The sequence below is a fragment of the Nerophis ophidion genome, linkage group LG15 (genome assembly GCF_033978795.1).
Source record: "Nerophis ophidion isolate RoL-2023_Sa linkage group LG15, RoL_Noph_v1.0, whole genome shotgun sequence".
NCBI classification, from domain to species: domain Eukaryota; kingdom Metazoa; phylum Chordata; class Actinopteri; order Syngnathiformes; family Syngnathidae; genus Nerophis; species Nerophis ophidion.
The window spans coordinates 42,504,660-42,524,643 of record NC_084625.1 but is presented as its reverse complement, the minus strand read 5'-3'; the positions used below and the strand labels follow the sequence as shown (position 1 = coordinate 42,524,643).

The 19,984-nt window shown below is 40.0% G+C and overlaps 1 long non-coding RNA gene across 2 annotated transcripts in view; it reads right to left on the bottom strand.

Moving 5' to 3' along the window:
* LOC133569868 (uncharacterized) overlaps window positions 1–19,984 on the bottom strand; it is a 62,483-nt gene that overhangs the window by 32,796 nt on the left and 9,703 nt on the right. The window contains exon 3 of one of the 2 annotated variants that reach the window (XR_009809953.1): window positions 4,994–5,178. The exons of the other annotated variant lie outside the window; for it this stretch is intronic. This is a non-coding gene — a long non-coding RNA (uncharacterized LOC133569868). Of the gene's footprint in view, window positions 1–4,993; window positions 5,179–19,984 lie in introns of those variants that run through there. 2 annotated transcript variants of the gene reach the window in all.

The following is a 19,984-nucleotide window of genomic DNA, read 5'->3' as shown; positions in this document are numbered from 1 at the left end:
ATATGTTATTCATGAGTCTCTTCTCAGGCATTATATTTGGTTATTAATTTTTCTATTCAGCCAGAGCTAAGCCTAAGTTTATGTGTTAATAAATGACAATCTCTGTAATTAACACTAGGTTTCATATCATTTGACAAGGGTGTAAATTGTAAGTAGGTTAGATATAATTATTAGATATGAGGTAGATTACTATTTAAGTGTTAATATTTGAATGGGTAGCAGAAAAGTTGGGCCCCAAAGTCAAAAAAGGTTAATACTGTCTGCTTTAGTCGCAGCCCAGATTTAAAAATAAAGAAATATATCATAAAACAGACATTGTTATGTAATGTTTTAGTGCACTATACTATGTATTTAGTTAGAAAACAAACAAAAAAACATCCACCCATCCATCCATTTTCTACCGCTTATTCCCTTTCGGGGTTGCGGGGGGCGCTGGCGCCTATCTCAGCTACAATCGGGCTGATTGGTCAAAATGTTGCATAGATGATGTTTTACAGATCATCTTCAAGCCGCTTTCTGATAGTCGCTTCCGGATGTGCCGTTTTGTGGGCGGTCTCATTTACGTGGTTCACCTTCGGCAGCGTCTACTCCCCGTCATCTTTGTTGAAGCGGTGTAGCGTGCAAGGACGGGAGTGGAAGAAGTGTCAAAAGATGGAGCTAACTGTTTTACCGACATTCATCCCTCCATCCATTTTCTACCACTTGTCCCTTTCAGGGTCGTGGGGGGTTAAATCGATAAAGGAGCAGCATCTCCTCATCCGCCGGAAATGCATCCTGTGAAAAAAATGTCCAACCGGAACTCTCTAATAACTAAAGTTCCTTGGGTGGATAATGTAAACTCACTACACCGGTATGTTTTAGCGCTTTCATGGTGAGTTTACTGACAGATATAAGTAAGAACTTTACACTACTTTATATTAAAAAAGGCAGCAGCAGAGGATGACTATCCCATAACAAGAAGATAGAGAAAAAGAAGAAGCTTATAGACTATGGTGCAGACACTGACTACAAAGGCGGACACGCACAATTTTTCAGGATTTATGCAGATCCCAAATACAGATCAGCAGGTACCGGAAGGTAAGAAAAGTTTATTTTGGCGTAATATTGCGAAACAAAACGCCAAATAATATATATCTTACCTTATACACACACATTGTCGGCGCATTAAACATACGAGTATTATTAAATACTCGTATGTTTAATGCGCCGAAAATCCGTCAAGCGGTGTGGCTTCATAGCTTACTAAAGTCGAACCAAAAAATTTTGATAGATTTTTGAGCGCCGTGTGTAATGTTCTATATTTTCAATGGAACATATACAATGTGGGTGTTGTTTACTTGAGTCATATTGCATGCTACCTGTCTGTCTATCGGTGTTGGCCCTGCGATGAGGTGGCGACTTGTCCAGGGTGTACCCCGCCTTTCGCCTGATTGTAGCTGAGATAGGCGCCAGCGCCCCCCGCGACCCCAAAAGGGAATAAGCGGTAGAAAATGGATGGATAGATGGATGTATGTATCTCTTATGTTTGACTGCCATCTACTGGTCACACTTATCATTACACCATGTACCAAATAAAATTGCTTCGAGCTTGGTAAGAAAAAAACAGAATTATTCTGCACCGGGCTATAAGGCGCACTGTTGAGTTTTGAGGGGAAAAAAGGATTTTAAATATGCCTTATAGTACGGGAAATACGGTATCTTATTTTCTGTTATATAAGCTGGATCAACTAAATTTTTTAAGAAAAAAATTATTTTTCATATTTTAACCGCACCCGACTATTTACCGAAGATATCTACTGATACGTTGTGAAATGATATGTATACTGTGGAGGTTGCCCCCCGTGGGTTCTTCTGACCACAAAGATTCTCGCATTAGCCCGATAGTCTGGTGTCAAAATGTTTTATTGTTCACACACGCGCCAGGTCAGCACTCTTTTTAGCAACTTTTCAGTCTTTTCTCCACTCCAACTCCCACTGACTTGTCTCGGCTGCTGCTAATAACCATGGCAGGTGATTGGATGATCAATCCCAGCAGGGTAATCCAATCACCTGCCAGCTGTGCTTCGAGGCCGGTCCTTCCACACCCCGCTCTGAAACAGGCCTCAGAACCACGCCCCCCTACATATACACAAAGATTTTGTACATGTTCATTTTTAGATAACGTAATTGTTTCCAAACAGTGCCTGTAGCACGGCAGTAAAACGGCTGATCAAACAAAACACAAACATAACTGATGTCTTTATTTACTCTTAATGAAATGAATAACATTTTCCTAGTTTAAGGTTCAAGATGTTCATCATGATTCTTCTTCCTTGAACCTTGTAAACAATTTGAGATTGAATAGTTTCGTAAAGTTGATCCATTTTATAGCCCGGTATAGCTCGGTTGGTAGAGCGGCCGTGCCACCAACTTGAGGGTTCCAGGTTCGATCTCCACTTCCGCCATCCTAGTCACTGCCATTGTGTCCTTGGGCAAGACACTTTACCCACCTGCTCCCAGTGCCACCCACACTGGTTTAAATGTAACTTAGATATTGGGTTTTCACTATTTAAAGCGCTGAGTCACTAGAGAAAAGCGCTATATATATATATATTTCATGTCACTTCATTTTAGTACATTGTTTAATTTCTTTGCTTAATCCATTCATTAATTTAGCTGTTGGCGAAGAAGAATCTCTAAATTAGCCACTTCTTTGCATGAACCGCAAGGTTTAAAGCGTGGGGGAAAAAAAAGGTAGCGGCTTATAGTCCTGAAAATACTGTATTAATTCACAACGGAAATGGTAAATGGGTTATATTTGTATAGCACTTTTCTACCTTCATGGTACTCAAAGCGCTTTGACACTATTTCCGCATTCACACACACATTTTCACACTGATGGCGGGAGCTGCCGTGCGAGTCCCCAACTAGGACCCATCAGGAGCAAGGGTGAAGTGTCTTGCTCAAGGACACAACGAGGTTGGTAGAAGGTGTGGATTGGCACTATCTAAGTTGAGTTTATGACACCATTGGTTAGTCGGGGCATCATTCACTATTCACCGGTGACTATTGACGATTCTTTGCTGCACGTACTTTGTGGACGCCATCTGCTCCCCATTCCTTGTAAAATGGGTTAAATTAAGTTTATACCATTTATTTAATGCGTTAAATCAAATGGATTATACTTGTATAGCGCTTTTCTACCTTCATGGTACTCAAAGCGCTTTGACACTAATTCCACATTCACACACACACACACACACACACACACACACACACACACACACACACACACTGATGGCGGGAGCTGCCGTGAGAGCCACTAACCAGGACCCATCAGGAGCAAGGGTGAAGTGTCGTGCTCAAGGACACAACGGACATGACGAGGTTGGTAGAAAATGCAGATTGCACTATTTAAATTGAGCTTATGACACAATCGGTTAGTCGGGGCATCATTCACTATTCAATGGTGACTATTGACGATTCTTTGATGCACGCACTTTGTGGACGCCATCTGCTCCCCATTCCTTGTAAATGGGTTAAATTAAATTTAACCCATTAATTTAATGGGTTAAATTTAAAGGGTTATACTTGTATAGCGCTTTTCTACCTTCAAGGTACTCAAAGCGCTTTGACACTAATTCCACATTCACCCATTCACACACTGATTGCGGGAGCTGCCACGCGAGGCCCTAACCACGACCCATCAGGAGCTAGGGTGAAGTGTCTTGCTCAAAGTCACAACGGACATGACAAGGTTGGTAGAAGGTGGTGATTGTCACTATTTAACTTTAGCTAACGACACCATTGGTTTGTCGCGGCATCATTCATTATTCACCGGTGACTATTGATGATTCTTTGATGCACATACTTTGTGGACGCCATCTTCTCCCCATTCCTTGTAAATGGGTTAAATTAAATTTAACCCATTAATTTAATGGGTTAAATTTAAAAGGTTAATACTTGTATAGCGCTTTTCTACCTTCAAGGTACACAAAGCGCTTTGACACTATTTCCACATTCACACACTGATTGCAGGAACTGCCGTGAGAGCCAATAACCAGGACTCATCAGGAGCAAGGATGAAGTGTCTTGCTCAAGGACACAACGGACATGACAAGGTTGGTAGAAGGTGGTGATTGTCACTATTTAACTTTAGCTTACGACACCATTGGTTTGTCGCGGCATCATTCATTATTCACCGGTGACTATTGATGATTCTTTGATGCACATACTTTGTGGACGCCATCTTCTCCCCATTCCTTGTAAATGGGTTAAATTAAATTTAACCCATTAATTTAATGGGTTAAATTTAAAAGGTTAATACTTGTATAGCGCTTTTCTACCTTCAAGGTACACAAAGCGCTTTGACACTATTTCCACATTCACACACTGATTGCGGGAACTGCCGTGAGAGCCAATAACCAGGACTCATCAGGAGCAAGGATGAAGTGTCTTGCTCAAGGACACAACGGACATGACGAAGTTGGTAGAAGGTGTGGATTGGCACTATTTAAGTTGAGTTTATGACACCATTGGTTAGTCGGGGCATCATTCACTATTCACTGGTGACTATTGACGATTCTTTGATGCACATACTTTGTGGACGCCATCTGCTCCCAATTCCTTGTAAATGGGTTAAATTAAATTTAACCCATTAACTTAATGGGTTAAATTCAAAGGTTTATACTTGTATAGCGCTTTTCTACCTTCAAGGTACTCAAAGCGCTTTGACACTATTTCCACATTCGCTCATTCACACACTGATGGAGGGTTGAGAGAGAAAATCCTGTAGAATAATTCAAGTGTCAAACTCGGCCTTGAGTCAGCCAAGGTCGTTTTCATGCACATTGCAGATCTGTTGACGCTATAAAAGGCGTCCACTTTTTTAGACAGTTTCAAGGACATTCTGTTGGGAAGCAATCTTGACAATTCAGGTCATCATTGGTTCAGAACCGTATTTTACTGAGTGCTCAATAAACAAAAGGCGCTCACCTGCGCACCATTAGTCCTGTCTAAGTGCGGTTATTTAATTTTCAGAAAACATGATAGAGCGGTGGAGAACGACAGAACAATGGACACAAAAACAATAATAGCGTCATGATGGCGGTAATAGCGCGCTCACGCCAAATAAGAAGTACATTCATGTGAAGGCGCAATGTTCCAACCACAGGGGGGCGGGGAGTTGAAGAGGTGAGTCTGGAAAATAAGTCAAGGAAAGTAAATACCACTTTTGACTCTCATTTAAATACTTGTTGCCCCCAAAACCCTCGAAAATCCAAGGACGTAGTCCCGTTTTTGTCTATTTTTAATACAAACCCTGTTTCTATATGAGTTGGGAAATTGTGTTAGATGTAAATATAAACGGAATACAATGATTTGCAAATCCTTTTCAACCCATATTCAGATTAATATGCTACAAAGACAACATATTTGATGTTCAAACTGATAAACATATTTTTTTTGGCAAATAATCATTAACTTTAGAATTTGATGCCAGCAACACGTGACAAAGAAGTTGGGAAAGGTGGCAATATATACTGATAAAGTTGAGGAATGCTCATCCAATACTTATTTGGAACATCCCACAGGTGTGCGGGCTAATTGGGAACAGGTGGGTGCCATGATTGGGTATAAAAACAGCTTCCCAAAAAATGCTCCGTCTTTCACAAGAAAGAATGGGGCGAGGTACACCCCTTTGTCCACAACTGCGTGAGCAAATAGTAAAACAGTTTAAGAACAACGTTTCTCAAAGTGCAATTGCGAGAAATTTAGGGATTTCAACATCTACGGTCCATAATATCATCAAAAGGTTCAGAGAATCTGGAGAAATCACTCCACGTAAGCGGCATGGCCGGAAACCAACATTGAATGACCGTGACCTTCAGACGGCACGTTATCAAAAACCAACATCAATCTCTAAAAGGATATCACCACGTGGGTTCAGGAACACTTCAAAAATCCACTGTCACTAAATACAGCTCGTCGCTACATCTGTAAGTGCAAGTTAAAGCTCTACTATGCAAAGCAAAAGCCATTTATCAACAACATCCAGACACGCAGCAGGCTTCTCTGGGCCCGAGATCATCTAAAATGGACTGATGCAAAGTGGAAAAGTGTTCTGTGGTCTGACGAGTCCACATTTCAAATTGTTTTTGGAAATATTCGACATCGTGTCATCTGGACCAAAGCATCTGTGATGGTATGGGGGGTGCATTAGTGCCCAAGGCATGGGTAACTTACATGTCTGTAAAGGCACCATTAATGCTGAAAGCTACATACAGGTTTTGGAACAACATATGCTGCCATCTAAGCGCCATCCTTTTCATGGACGCCCCTGCTTATTTCAGCAAGACAATGCCAAGCCACATTCAGCACGTATTACAACAGCGTGGCTTCGTAAAATAAGAGTGCGGGTACTTTCCTGGCCCGCCTGCAGTCCAGACCTGTCTCCCATCGAAAATGTGTGGCGCATTATGAAGCGTAAAATACGACAGCAGAGACCCCGGACTGTTGAACGACTGAAGCTCTACATAAAACAAGAATAGGAAAGAATTCCACTTTCAAAGCTTCAACAATTAGTTTACTCAGTTCTCAAATGTTTATTGAGTGTTGTTAAAAGAAAAGGTGATGTAACACAGTGGTGAACATGCCCTTTCCCAACTACTTTGGCACGTGTTGCAGCCATGAAATTCTAAGTTTGAACATCAAATATCTTGTCTTTATAGTGCATTCAATTGAATATGGGTTGAAAATGATTTGCAAATCACTGTATTCATTTATATTTACATCTAACACAATTTCCCAACTCATATGGAAATGGGGTTTGTACAAAGATACAAATAATTGCTATTGAGAGCAGTTTTTTTTTCATTAAAACATTTTATACTTGGCAAATTCATCACGCGTGCCGGATAAAACCTGTTGGGGCTGTACGTTTGACACCCCTGATTTAGAGACAAACTATTCGAAAAATCGGACTAATTTAGTACGTGGACACATACTGATTGTTATTATTATTCAGTGCCTTCAATTAATTCATAAATCAGGGATCAGCGTTAGTTTAGTTATACAGAATCTGATCAATTATTTCTCTTTGATGCAGTTCAACTTAATCCCAATCAACTGCTTCCTCTCAGAAGCCGGCGTTCTATTTTGCAGATTTTAATTAGTAATCTGATCCTGGTTTTAATGAAGCCTGTTGTACTCCTCTTACACATTCAAGCACTTCTCCATCCTCAGCCCGTTTATCATCAAATCTGTTTTCATCTGATGATGACAATCATCGTGTCAGACGAGGATCAAGTGAGGCATGCTGGGAATTGCAAGGGGGAAAAAAAAAGGGGTTCAATCGCAATATGAACTCAGAAGATGCAAACAATCTCGAAAGTTGTGTTGGTTTTGGCAGCCGATAAATGTGTGTGTGTGTGTGTGTGCGTGTGTGTGTGCGCTTGACAGTTGCTCAGAGGTTTTTTCTGCATTACAAATTGCATTCAAACCTCCAGACGCTTTGTGAAACAAAAGTAACCTTTTTCGACAGTAGAAAGCATTTTAAATAGAAGAATATGAATCCCCTGTGTGAGTGTCCCTGGCGGTCACCGTCCTGTAGTCAGCTGGCAGGTTTTATGTACGCCAAAAGAAGGCTTGAAGCACGATGCCTCACATAGCTTACTTCCAGCGAGAGACACGCTTCGTTCTGGACTGGTTCACAGGGTACATACTAGGGCTGTGAATCTTTGGGTGTCCCACGATTCGTAGATTGACAGGTAAATTGAGAGATTTGCCTTCCGGCTCAGCTCCTTCTTCACCACAACGGATCGGTACAACGTCCGCATTACTGAAAACCCCGCACCGATCCGCCTGTCGATCTCACGATCCACTCTTCCCTCACTCGTGAACAAGACTCCTAGGTACTTGAACTCCTCCACTTGGGGCAGAGTCTCCTCCCCAACCCGGAAATGGCACTCCACCCTTTTCCGGAAAGAACCATGGACTCTGATTTGGAGGTGCTGATTCTCATTCCGGCCGCGAACCGATCCAGTGAGAGCTGAAGATCCCGGCCAGATGAAGCCATCAAGACCACATCATCTGCAAAAAGCAAAGACCTAATTCCGTGGCCACCAAACCGGATCCCCTCATCGCCTTGACTGCGCCTAGAAATTCTGTCCATAAAAGTTATGAACAGAGTCGGTGACAAAGGACAGCCTTGGCACAGTCCAACACTCACTGGAAATGTGTTCGACTTACTGCCAGCAATGCGGACCAAGCTCTGACACTGATCATACAGGGAGCGGACCGCCACAATCAGACAGTCCGATACCCCATACTCTCTGAGCACATCCCACAGGACTTTCCGAGGGACACGGTCGAATGCCTTCTCCAAGTCCACAAAGCAGATGTAGACTGGTTGGGCAAACTCCCATGCACCCTCAAGAACCCTGCCGAGAGTATAGAGCTGGTCCACAGTTCCACGACCAGGACGAAAACCACACTGTTCCTCCTGAATCCGAGGTTCGACTATCCGGCGTAGCCTCCTCTCCAGTACACCTGAATAAACCTTACCGGGAAGGCTAAGGAGTGTGATCCCACGATAGTTGGAACACACCCTCCAGTCCACCTTCTTAAAGAGAGGAACCACCACCCCGGTCTGCCAATCCAGAGGTACCGCCCCCGATGTCCACGTGATGTTGCAGAGTTTTGTCAACCAAGACAGCCCCACAGCATCCAGAGCCTTAAGGTACTCCGGGCAGATCTCATCCACCCCTGGCGCCTTGCAATAATGTAATTTTGTTTTAACTATTAAACGGTCCAAAAATATGACTTATTTTATCTTTGTGAAAATATTGGACACAGTGTGTTGTCAAGCTTATGAGATGCAAGTGTAAGCCTTTGTGACACTTTATTTTATTTTTACAAATGCCTAATGATAATGTCAATGAGGGATTTTTAATCACTGCTATGCTGAAATTATAACTAATATTGATACTGTTGATAATTTTGTTTCACTACTTTTGGTTTGCTCTGTGTGGTGTTTGCGTCTCCTCTCAATTGCTCTGTTTATTGCAGTTCTGGGTGTTTCTGGGTCAGGTTTGGTTTTGGAATTGGATTGCATTGTTATGGTATTGCTGTGTAGTGGTTTGTTGGATTGATTAAAAAAAAATAAATAAATAAAAAGTAGATTTTTTAAAAATGAGAATCGATTCTGAATCGCACAACGTAAATGATTTGATTCGTATTCAAATCGATTTTTTCCCACACCCCTAGTACATACTGAATGCCCAAACATTCACGTCTAAGTAACCACCTTTACGTTGATCGCCTTTTACCGAGTAGCCTATAGAAAAGAAAATGTGTGCTTATCAGAGGACATTTACAGTAAAGAAGGGATTCATATTGTGAAGACTGTGTGACATCTTCCAAGGATGCGTCGCGCAAAAACGCTGCGTAAGGTAAGATATAAAGATTTATTTAAACTCAAAACAGGCTAGAACAAAAACACTGGTGCTAATAGAAAAAGGCAAACAAATGGCGCTAGCATGGAGGCTAGGAATAACAAAGGAAACAAACACTTGGCACGAAGGCACAAAGAGAGAAAACAAAACGACTAGCATGAAAGCTAGGAATAAAATAGAGCTTAGCGTGAGAGCTAGCGAGTAATAGAATCAATAGCAGTAGTCACTAGTTGCGTATAAGCAAATTAGGATCCCAGGCAGAACTAACAAAAGGGGCGAGCTTAAATAAGGGAGGTGATTAGTAAAACAGGCATGCGGGAACCGAGGGTAGCAGGTGGAAACAATATGAAACCATGGTGACAGACTAAACAGGAAATAAGGAGGTCAAACTACCGAAAGTGATGTAAAAATGGAACAAAGCAACAATATGTGAAGAGCCGAGCAGCGGATCGCAACACACATGGCCCCATTCCTGGGTGTAACTGCTGAAAATGATGGAAAGTACCACTCTGCATACCCATCTGGCGGCTAAAGTGGATATTACCCCCCCCAAAAAAGTGTCGCGTTTCCTGTGTCGTCGGGTAAACCGCAATGAATGGGGCCATATGTATCACCTTTCTACTGTAGATGTTAACTGAAGGGTGGGAGATAACCATTGTGCTTTGCAGTCTGCTGAAAAGGATGGAAAGCACCTTTCTGCATACCCATCTGGCAGTTAAAATTGATATTGCTCCCCCCCAAAATTCATCATGTTTCCGGTGTCAGGTGAACCGCGATGAATGGGTCCATACGTATCGCCTTTCTACTGTACATGTTAACTGGAAGGTGGGGGTTCATCATGTTGCAATGCAGTCTGCTGAAAATGATGGAAAGCACCACTCTGCATACCCATCTGGCGGCTTAAGTGGATATTTCCACCCCCACAACAACAACAACAAAAAAAAGTGTTCACATTTCCTTTGTCAGGTAAACCGCGATGAATAGAGCCATGTGTATCCCCTTCTTACAGTACAGGTTAACTGGAAGGTGGTGGTCAATCATTTTTCCTTGTAGTCTGCTGAAAATGTTGGAAAGCACCACTCTGCATACCCCATCTGGCGGTTAAAGTGAATATTGCTCCCCCCAAAAATGTGTCATGTTTCCTGTGTCAGGTAAACCGCAATGAATGGGGCCATATGCATCCCCTTCCTACTGTAGATGTTAACTGGAAGGTGGGAGATAATCATTTTGTATTGCAGTCTGCTGAAAATGTTGGAAAGCACCACTCTGCATACCCATCTGGCGGTTAAAATGGATATTGCCCCCCCCCCCCAAAAAAAATTCATCATCCGGTGGCAGGTAAACCGCGATGAATGGGTCCATATGTATCGCCTTTTTACTGTACATCTTAACTGGAAGGTGGGGGTTAATCATTTTGCTTTGCAGTCTGCTGAAAATGATGGAAAGCACCACTCTGCATACCCATCTGGCGGCCAAAGTGGATATCCCCCCCACCCACCTAAAAAAAATACAACAAATTGTTCACGATTCCTGTGTCAGGTAAACCACGATGAATAGAGCCAAATGTATCCCCTTCTTACAGTACATGTTAACTGGAAGGTGGCGGTTAATCATTTTGCATTGCTGTCTGCTGAAAATGTTGGAAAGCACCACTCTGCGTACCCCGTTTGGCGGCTAAAGTAAATGTTGCTCCCCTCTAAAATGTGTCACATTTCCTGTGTCAGGTAAACCGCGATGAATGGGGCCATGTGTATCCCCTTTCTACTGTAGATGTTAACTGGAAGGTGGGAGATAACCATTTTGTAATGCAGTCCGCTGAAAATGATAGAAAGCACCAATCCGCATACCCATCTGGCGGCAAAAGTGGATATTGCTCCCCTCTAAAATTTGTCACGTTTCCTGTGTCAGGTAAACCGCAATGAATGGGGCCATATGTATCCCCTTCCTACTGTAGATGTTAACTCGAAGGTGGGGGTCAAGCATATTGTATTGCAGTCTACTGAAAATGATGGAAAGCACCACTCTGCATAACCCATCTGGCGGCTAAAGTGGACATTTCTCCCCTCCAAAATTCGTCACGCGTCCGGTGTCAGGTAAACCGCAACCTTCCTACTGTACATGTTAACTGGCTGTCCGGCTCTGCATAAGTAAACACACTGCAGGACTTCTTGTATCGGAGTGCTTATATCAGAGACGTTAGATCACAGGTGTCCTAACTTTTTCTACGGAGGGCCACACATTGAAAAATAAAAGAATGTCGGGGCTATTTTAATATTTTTCTTTGTCAAAAGCAATAGAATATATAATGTTACCTTAGGGGCGCCTCTCTAATTAGTGAATGTTAAAGGTCTCCGGGACCAAGAAGGGTCTCAGTCATTAGTGTTAGAAACAAGACTTATATAAATTGAATTTTACTTCTAACACTTAAATATTTAACGAGCAAACTCAGAAGTATGCTTTGCCATAAATTTTTGATTTTTTTTGTTTCATGGCCTTTTTTTCCTCCTTCCACAAAAAAAAAAACATGTTTTACTTTTTTTTGGGAGAAACACATTATGCGCAATTTTTCCCTTAAACATTTTCCAAAGTGGAATATTTGATGAGAAGTAGCCTTAAAATGTACAGTACAGGATAAAAGTTTGGACACCTTCTTATTCAATGGGTTTTCTTAATGTTAATGACTATTTTCATTGTAGACTATATGTCTTGACTGTGTCACTGAAGGCATCAAAACTATGAATGAACACATGAGGAGTTATGTACTTCACAAACAAAGTTGAAATAACTGACATTTTTTATATTCTAATTTCTTCAAAATAACCACCCTTTTGTCTGATTATGATTCTGCACACTCTTGGCATTCTCTCCATGAGCTTCAAGAGGTAGTCACCTGAAAGAGTTTTCACTTCACAAGTGTAATAGTTGTGATACCTTCAGTGACAATCTGCAATGTAAATAGTCATGGAAATAAAGAAAACACATTGAAATGAGAAGGTGTCCAAACTTTTGGCCTGTACTGTATATCCATTATAACCAGGGGTCCCCAAACCTTTTGACTTGGGGGCCACATTGGGTTAGAACAATTCGGCCGGGGGCCGGGCCGAAATATAAAATATATATATATATGTGTGTGTGTGGGGAAAAATCACAAGAGTACTTCATCTCTACAGAACTGTTTCATAAGGGGTTCCCTCAATCATCCCTCAATCAAAAAAAATAAATAAAAATAAAATCTCCTGATTGAGGGAACCCCTCATGAAACAGTTCTGTAGAGATGAAGTAGTCTTGTGATTTTTCCCACACAAACATATTGCATTCTACCACGGTATCGAGCACTATTCTCTGGATAATCCAATCAAGATATATATATATATACACACTGATGAGGTGGCGACTTGTCCAGGGTGTACCCTGCCTACCGCCCGAATGCAGCTGAGATAGTCTCCAGCAACTCCCTGCAATCCCAAAAGGGACAAGCGGTAGAAAATGGAGATATATATATATATATATATACATATATACACACACACACACACACACACACACACACACACACACACACACACACACACACACACACACACACACACACATTTGACAACATTAATATGTACATACACCAATATAAAAAAGCTTGTGAAAAATGAGTTGGAATCTTACAAGAAAAAGGTCACAATTTCAACAAGAAAAACGTCAAATATTGGCAGTATTGTAATAATAGTCATTTTACACAAATGCAATATTATGATAACAGTTGGAATTTTTCTCAAAAACAGTCGCAATTTTACACGGAAAGCTTAACATTTTGACAGTTTTATGAAAAGTCGTAACTTTACGCGACAAAAGTCACAGTTTTATAAGAAAACTTTAAAATTTTGGCGATACTATAATAATAATCGGAATTTCACTTGGCAAAATTACGACAGAAGTCTAAATTTTACTGTAGAAGCTAACTGTTAGTGGCCATTATAGTCTTAGTACCATAGTGTATTAGTTCATCCTATGGTCACATATGGGACGTAGGTTGTCTTACGTCAGCACCAGAAGTGGTATAATCAGCTGTACACCTGGCGGGTTTTTCCAGGGATGAATAGGGAAGTCCTTCTTTAGCTGCCGGTCGTGTTTTATCATATATTGCTGCATTTGCAGCTGTCAATGTTTACTTTTCTATGCATATTAAATCAGCCCAAAATCCTGACTTTGGAGCAATGTTCACAGACTCTAGTATTTGGCTCTCTATTAAATGCAATGGTTTTCCTTATTGGGACCATGATTATGGTCCTAACTTGTTCAGGAAGGTACTTTTCCTTGTTGATGTCTCAAGAATGGTAGAAATACAAACACACACACACTTGTATTTCTTACCTTCTTGAGACCTCCGAAAAATGCACACCTCTTTAGGACCACCCTTTCTAGATATATAAATATTTGACAACATTAATATATACATACTACACCAATATAAAAAAGCTTGTTGTGAAAAATGAGTTGCAATTTCAAAAGGAAAAGGTCATAATTTCAACAAGAAAAACGTAAAATTTTGGCAGTATTGTAATAATAGTTGTCATTTTACTCAAACGCAAATCAAAATTTTACAAGAAAAACTAAACATTTGTGCAATATGATAGTTGGAATTTTTCTCAAAAACAGTCGCAATTTTACAAGGAAAGCTTAACATTGACAGTTTTATGAAAAGTTGTAACTTTACTCGACAAAAGTCCCAATTTTAATAGAAAACTTTACAATTTTGGCAATACTATAATAATATATTGACATTTCCCTTGGCAAAATTATACATTTTACTGTAGAAGCTAACTGTTAGTGGCCATTATAGTCTTAGTACTATAGTGTATTAGTTCATCCTATGGTCACATATGGGACGTAGGTTGTCTTACGTCAGCACCAGAAGTAGTAAAATCAGCCGTTCACCTAGTGGGTTTTTTCAGGGATGAATAGGGAAGTCCTTCTTTAGCTGCAGTCGTGTTTTATCATATATTGCTGCATTTGCAGCTGTCAATGTTTACTTTTGTACGCACATTAAAAATGCCAAAAATCCTGACTTTGGAGCAATGTTCACAGACTCTAGTATTTGGCTCTCTATTAGATGCAATGGTTTTCCATATTGGGACCATGATTTCGGTCCTAACTTGATCAGGAATGTACTTTTCCTGGTTGATGTCTCAAGAAGGGTAGAAATACACACACACACACACACACTTGTATTTTTTACCTTTATGAGACCTCCAAAAAATGCCCCTCTTTAGGACCACCCTTTCTAGATACATAAATATTTGACAACATGAATGATATATACATAATACGCAAATATAAAAAAGCTTGTTGAGAAAAATGAGTTGGAATTTCACGAGAAAAAGGTCACAATTTATATAAGAAAAACGTAACATTTTGGCAGTATTGTAATAAAAGTCATTTTACTCAAACGCAAGTCAAAATTTTACAAGAAAAACTGAACATTTGTGCAATATTATGATAATAGTTGGAATTTTTCTCAAAAACAGTCGCAATTTTACAAGGAAAGCTTAACATTTTGACAGTTTTACTCGACAAAAGTCACAATTTTATAAGAAAACTTTACAATTTTGGCAATACTATAAAAATAATTGGAACTTCACTTGGCAAAATTATGACAAAAGTGCAAATTTTACTGTAAAAGCTAACTATTAGTGGCCATTATAGTCTTAGTACCATAGTGTATTAGTTCACCCTATGGTCACATATGGGACGTGGGTTGTCTTACGTCAGAAACCAGAAGTGGTAAAATCAGCTGTTCACCTGGCAGTTTTTTTTTCCAGAGATGAATAGGGAAATCTTTCCTTAGCTAACGTTGTGTTTTGTCATATATTGCTGCATTTGCAGCTGTCAATGTTTACTTTTCTATGCACATTAAATCAGCCCAAAATCTTGACTTTGGAGCAATGTTCACAGACTCTAGTATTTGGCTCTCTATTAGATGCAATGGTTTTCCTTATTGGGACCATGATTATGGTCCTAACTTGTTCAAGAAGGTACTTTTCCTCGATGATTTTTCAAGAATGGTAGAAATACAAACACACAGGTTAAAATGTTGAGTAAAGGTTCCAGGTGGTTTCATGTCAGAATTTCAACAGCAATCTATTTTTTTCCCCAAAATACCCCACTGTTTTTGCGCCTGTCGCATGACTATCAAGCCACACACACGCCGATGTATGCATGAACACACATGGCAAGGCCGTAACTGCAGTCTTTGCAGGATTGATTGAGCACATGCACTTCCCCCCCCCAAAGGGATAATTTCACGCTGCCGTATTAGACTAATTTGCTTGGTGTGGTAACGGCAAGCGTGGAGGGCATGTTCCCCAACATGCCAGCGGCTATATTAGCAGTCAAAGCACACCAAGCCGGAGACCGAAAGTGTATGTGTCGCCTTTATTTTTGTCCCTATTTAAATGTGAGTGACGCTAATGTGAAAATGGCTTCACACAGAACTGAAAGTGACAAATCACATGTCATAGAAGAGTGAAAACATAGGGGGGGAGGGGGGGGTGTTGAATATGACAGATCGTGGTGTTGTTTCGATACCAAGTACTGTAAATAAAGGGCTAAAATTGTCAACAAATTGCCATCAGCAAAAAATAAACACAAAACACTTGGCAGTTCTGTTTACTGTTTTGTATCACTTCCTGTGATGCAAATTTTTTTTGGTTTCCAATTCCTGTTTGCCTAGATTTTCTTCTAAATGCGAGCACTGGTTTCTTCACTTGTTCCTGATTGGCGATTTGGAGACACACCCATACTTGCCAACCTTGAGACCTCCGAATTTGGAAGATGTGGGTGGGGTGTCATATATATATATATATATACAAACATTAATATATTTACACACGCAAACATACACACACACCCATATATGTATACACACATACGTATATGGACACACACACACACACACACATATATATATATATACACACACACACACACATACATATATGCACACACACATTCTTATACACACACATATATATAAATATATATATATGCACGCATACATATATGTATACACAGACACACACATACATATACACACACACACACATATATGTATACACACACATATATACACATACACATTCTTATACACACACATATATATATATATATATATGCACACATACATATATGTATGCAGACACACACACATATATATATATATATATATATATGCACACATACATATATGTATGCAGACACACACACATATATATATATATATATACACACACACACACGTATATATGCACACACACACACACACACACACACACACACATACATACATATATATATATATATATATATATATACACACACACACACACACACACACACACACACACACACACACACACACATACACACACACACACATATATATATATATAAACACGCACACGCACACGCACACGCACACACACACACACACACACGCGCTTTAGAGCCCCTGCCTCGAAAGAAAAAAATAACTTTCCTTGGTGCCCTAAAATATGAGCCCTCCTTTAAGGCAACACTTGCCTTGACCTTAAAAAGTGAAAATTGGAGGCCTGGAGTAGTAACATTGCTTTCTTCTTAGAATGTGGTTGTTTGCTATGTGCCCAACCTGGAGAAGTGGATTGCAGGGCTTTGTCAGGGCTTTACTTCCACACCTGAACAACTTGGGTGTGCCACCTGAAGACTAAACTACGGCTGGTATAGCTCTTAAGGTCACACAATAAGTTGGCAATCTCTCAGGGGGAAACTAAAAAATAAAAGTAAAATAAATAAAGTATCCTTTATCCAGATCTTATCAACCATCACAACTTTTATCTTAACTTGATTGCCCAGGGTTTCTCCGTAATCCAACTAAACGTGGTGCATCGCCACGGTGTCTTTTACGTAAAAGAAAAAGTAATATCATGTAATGAAGCCTCCAGAAGAAGTCACACAAAGTCTGACACTAGTTTTTAACTTTTATTGCCAATCTTATAATAACAACCGGCCCACTTCCAACAAGCTTCACCTCCCGTGGACACATTCTTCTTACAGCACTTGCTCATCCTCCACCAATTCGATGTGTTTGGGATCATGGGAAATCAAAATAAACATAAAATATTACCACCAGGTCGATACAGGACGAATGGATAAATGGCCTTTTATTTACGCACTACCAAAAATTCGGAAAGCCCAAAAAAACTTTCGATCACGGAACACAGCGCTACCAAAACCTTGTTATGATGGAGTAGACAAGACTCGCATGATGTAGACGTATGTTTAATATATCCAAGATATAAAATATACAAATATTAAGAGTGGCGACTTTTAAAAAGTCCAATGAGAGCAACAGCGCGAAGTAAGAGTGACCTCATGCTCGTTGCAGCTCGCCTCTTCCGTCAGGGACATGGAGGGACAGAAGTAGAGTCTCTAAACAAGACTACATTCTATAACAGGGGCGTCAAACTATCTATTCCCACGTGGGCCGGAATGGTGAAATCATGGCATAATAACTTGAAAATACAACAACGACAACTTCTAATTGTTTTCTTTGGTTTACTTTGGCCCATATAACACGGACATTCTGAAAATGTACATATCACAAATAATCCTCTTGACAAAACACTTCAAGTTAGTAAAAAAATGAAAAACACCATTAAGAACACAATGAAATTAAAATTATTCTCAGTGTTTCGACAAAGCAAACAAAATTTAAGTCACAGCCCATCTATGATTGAACAAAAACAAAATGAAGTATAAATACAAACACTTCTATGTATCAACTACCTCATTGATCATTTCCATTGTTGACTTTTTTTTAAAGGCCTACTGAAATGAGATTTTCTCACTTAAACGGGGATAGCAGGTCCATTCTATGTCATACTTGATCATTTCACGATATTGCCATATTTTTGCTGAAAAGGATTGAGTAGAGAACATTGGCGATAAAGTTCACAACTTTTGGTTGCTAATAAAAAAGCCTTGCCTTTACCGGAAGTAGCAGATAATGTGCGCGTGACATCACGGGTTGTGGAGCTCCTCACATTGTTTATAATCATAGCCTCAAGCAGCAAGAGCTATTCGGACCGAGAAAGCGACCATTTCCCAATTAATTTGAGCGAGGATGAAAGATTCGTGGATGAGGAAATTTAGAGTGAAGGACCAGGGGGGAAAAAAAAGGCGATTGCAGTGGGAGCGATTCAGATGTAATTAGACACATTTACAAAGGAAATTCCGGAAAATCCCTTATCTGCTTATTGTGTTACTAGTGTTTTAGTGAGATTAAATAGTACCTGAAAGTCGGAGGGGTGTGGCCACGGGTGTGTTGACCGCGAGTGTATGAGGGAAGTCACGCAGCTGCAGCAGGACGGAAGCTCCCGTGATGTCTCCGGTAAGACCCGACTTAATATCACAATTTTTTCATCCAAAAACTTGCTGGTTGACGTAGAGAAACATGTTCGCTTGACCGCTCTGTGTTAAAGCTTCACAACAAATAAAGAAACACTGGCTGTGTTCCAGTTGCTAAAGGCAGCTGCAATCCACAAACACCATTCTTCTTTATAGTCTCCATTATTAATTGAACAAATTGCAAAAGATTCAGCAACACAGATGTCCAAAATACTGTGTAATTATGCGATGAAAAGAGACGACTTTTAGCCGTGTGTGGTGCTAGGCTGAAATGTCCGCTCCAGTCAATAACCTCACAAGCACGCGTCAACATAAGCGTCATCATTCCGCGACGTTTTCAACAGGATACCTCGCGGGAAATTTAAAATCGCAATTTAGTAAACTAAAAAGGCCGTAATGGCATGTGTTGCAATGTTAATATTTCATCATTGATATATAAACTATCAGACTGTGTGGTCGGTAGTAGTGGGTTTCAGTAGGCATTTTCAGTAGGCCTTTAACGGACTGTCAGCAAAGCATGTTTTTTTAGTGTAAAATCTACAGTCAAAATGAATCAGTTACTAAATAGCTTGCATAATTTAAAATTAATATATATATATATATATATATATATATATATATATATATATATATATATTGACAAATGCAGTTGTATTTACTTTTTAAAAAAATATGTTCTGCGAATGCACATCATTTATTTAAACTAGGTAACAGTACAATGATAAAAATAAAAATCAGTAAATTTTAAGGTTGCTGGTTGCTCAGTACTGCGATGAGGGGGCGACTTGTCCAGGGTGTACGCCACCTTTCGCCCAAATGCATCTGAGACAGGCTCCAGCGACCCCAAAAAGGGACAAACGGTAGAAAATGCATGGGTTGCTCAGTAGCTAGAATTTTAACGCAAGTTTTACATTGGCTTTTACAAAAAAAATTGCTGTTAATTTTTTTTAAATGGTACAACAGTTGTAAAATTCTAACGACTATCATACCAGTTTTTTTTTTGTTTTTTTTTACCGTAAAATCTACAGACATTGTTGTTAACGTACATTATATCATGATCTGTTGCCCAGATCATGTTTTCTTTAGCTTGATATTTCTTAATTGGTGATAAGTTCTGT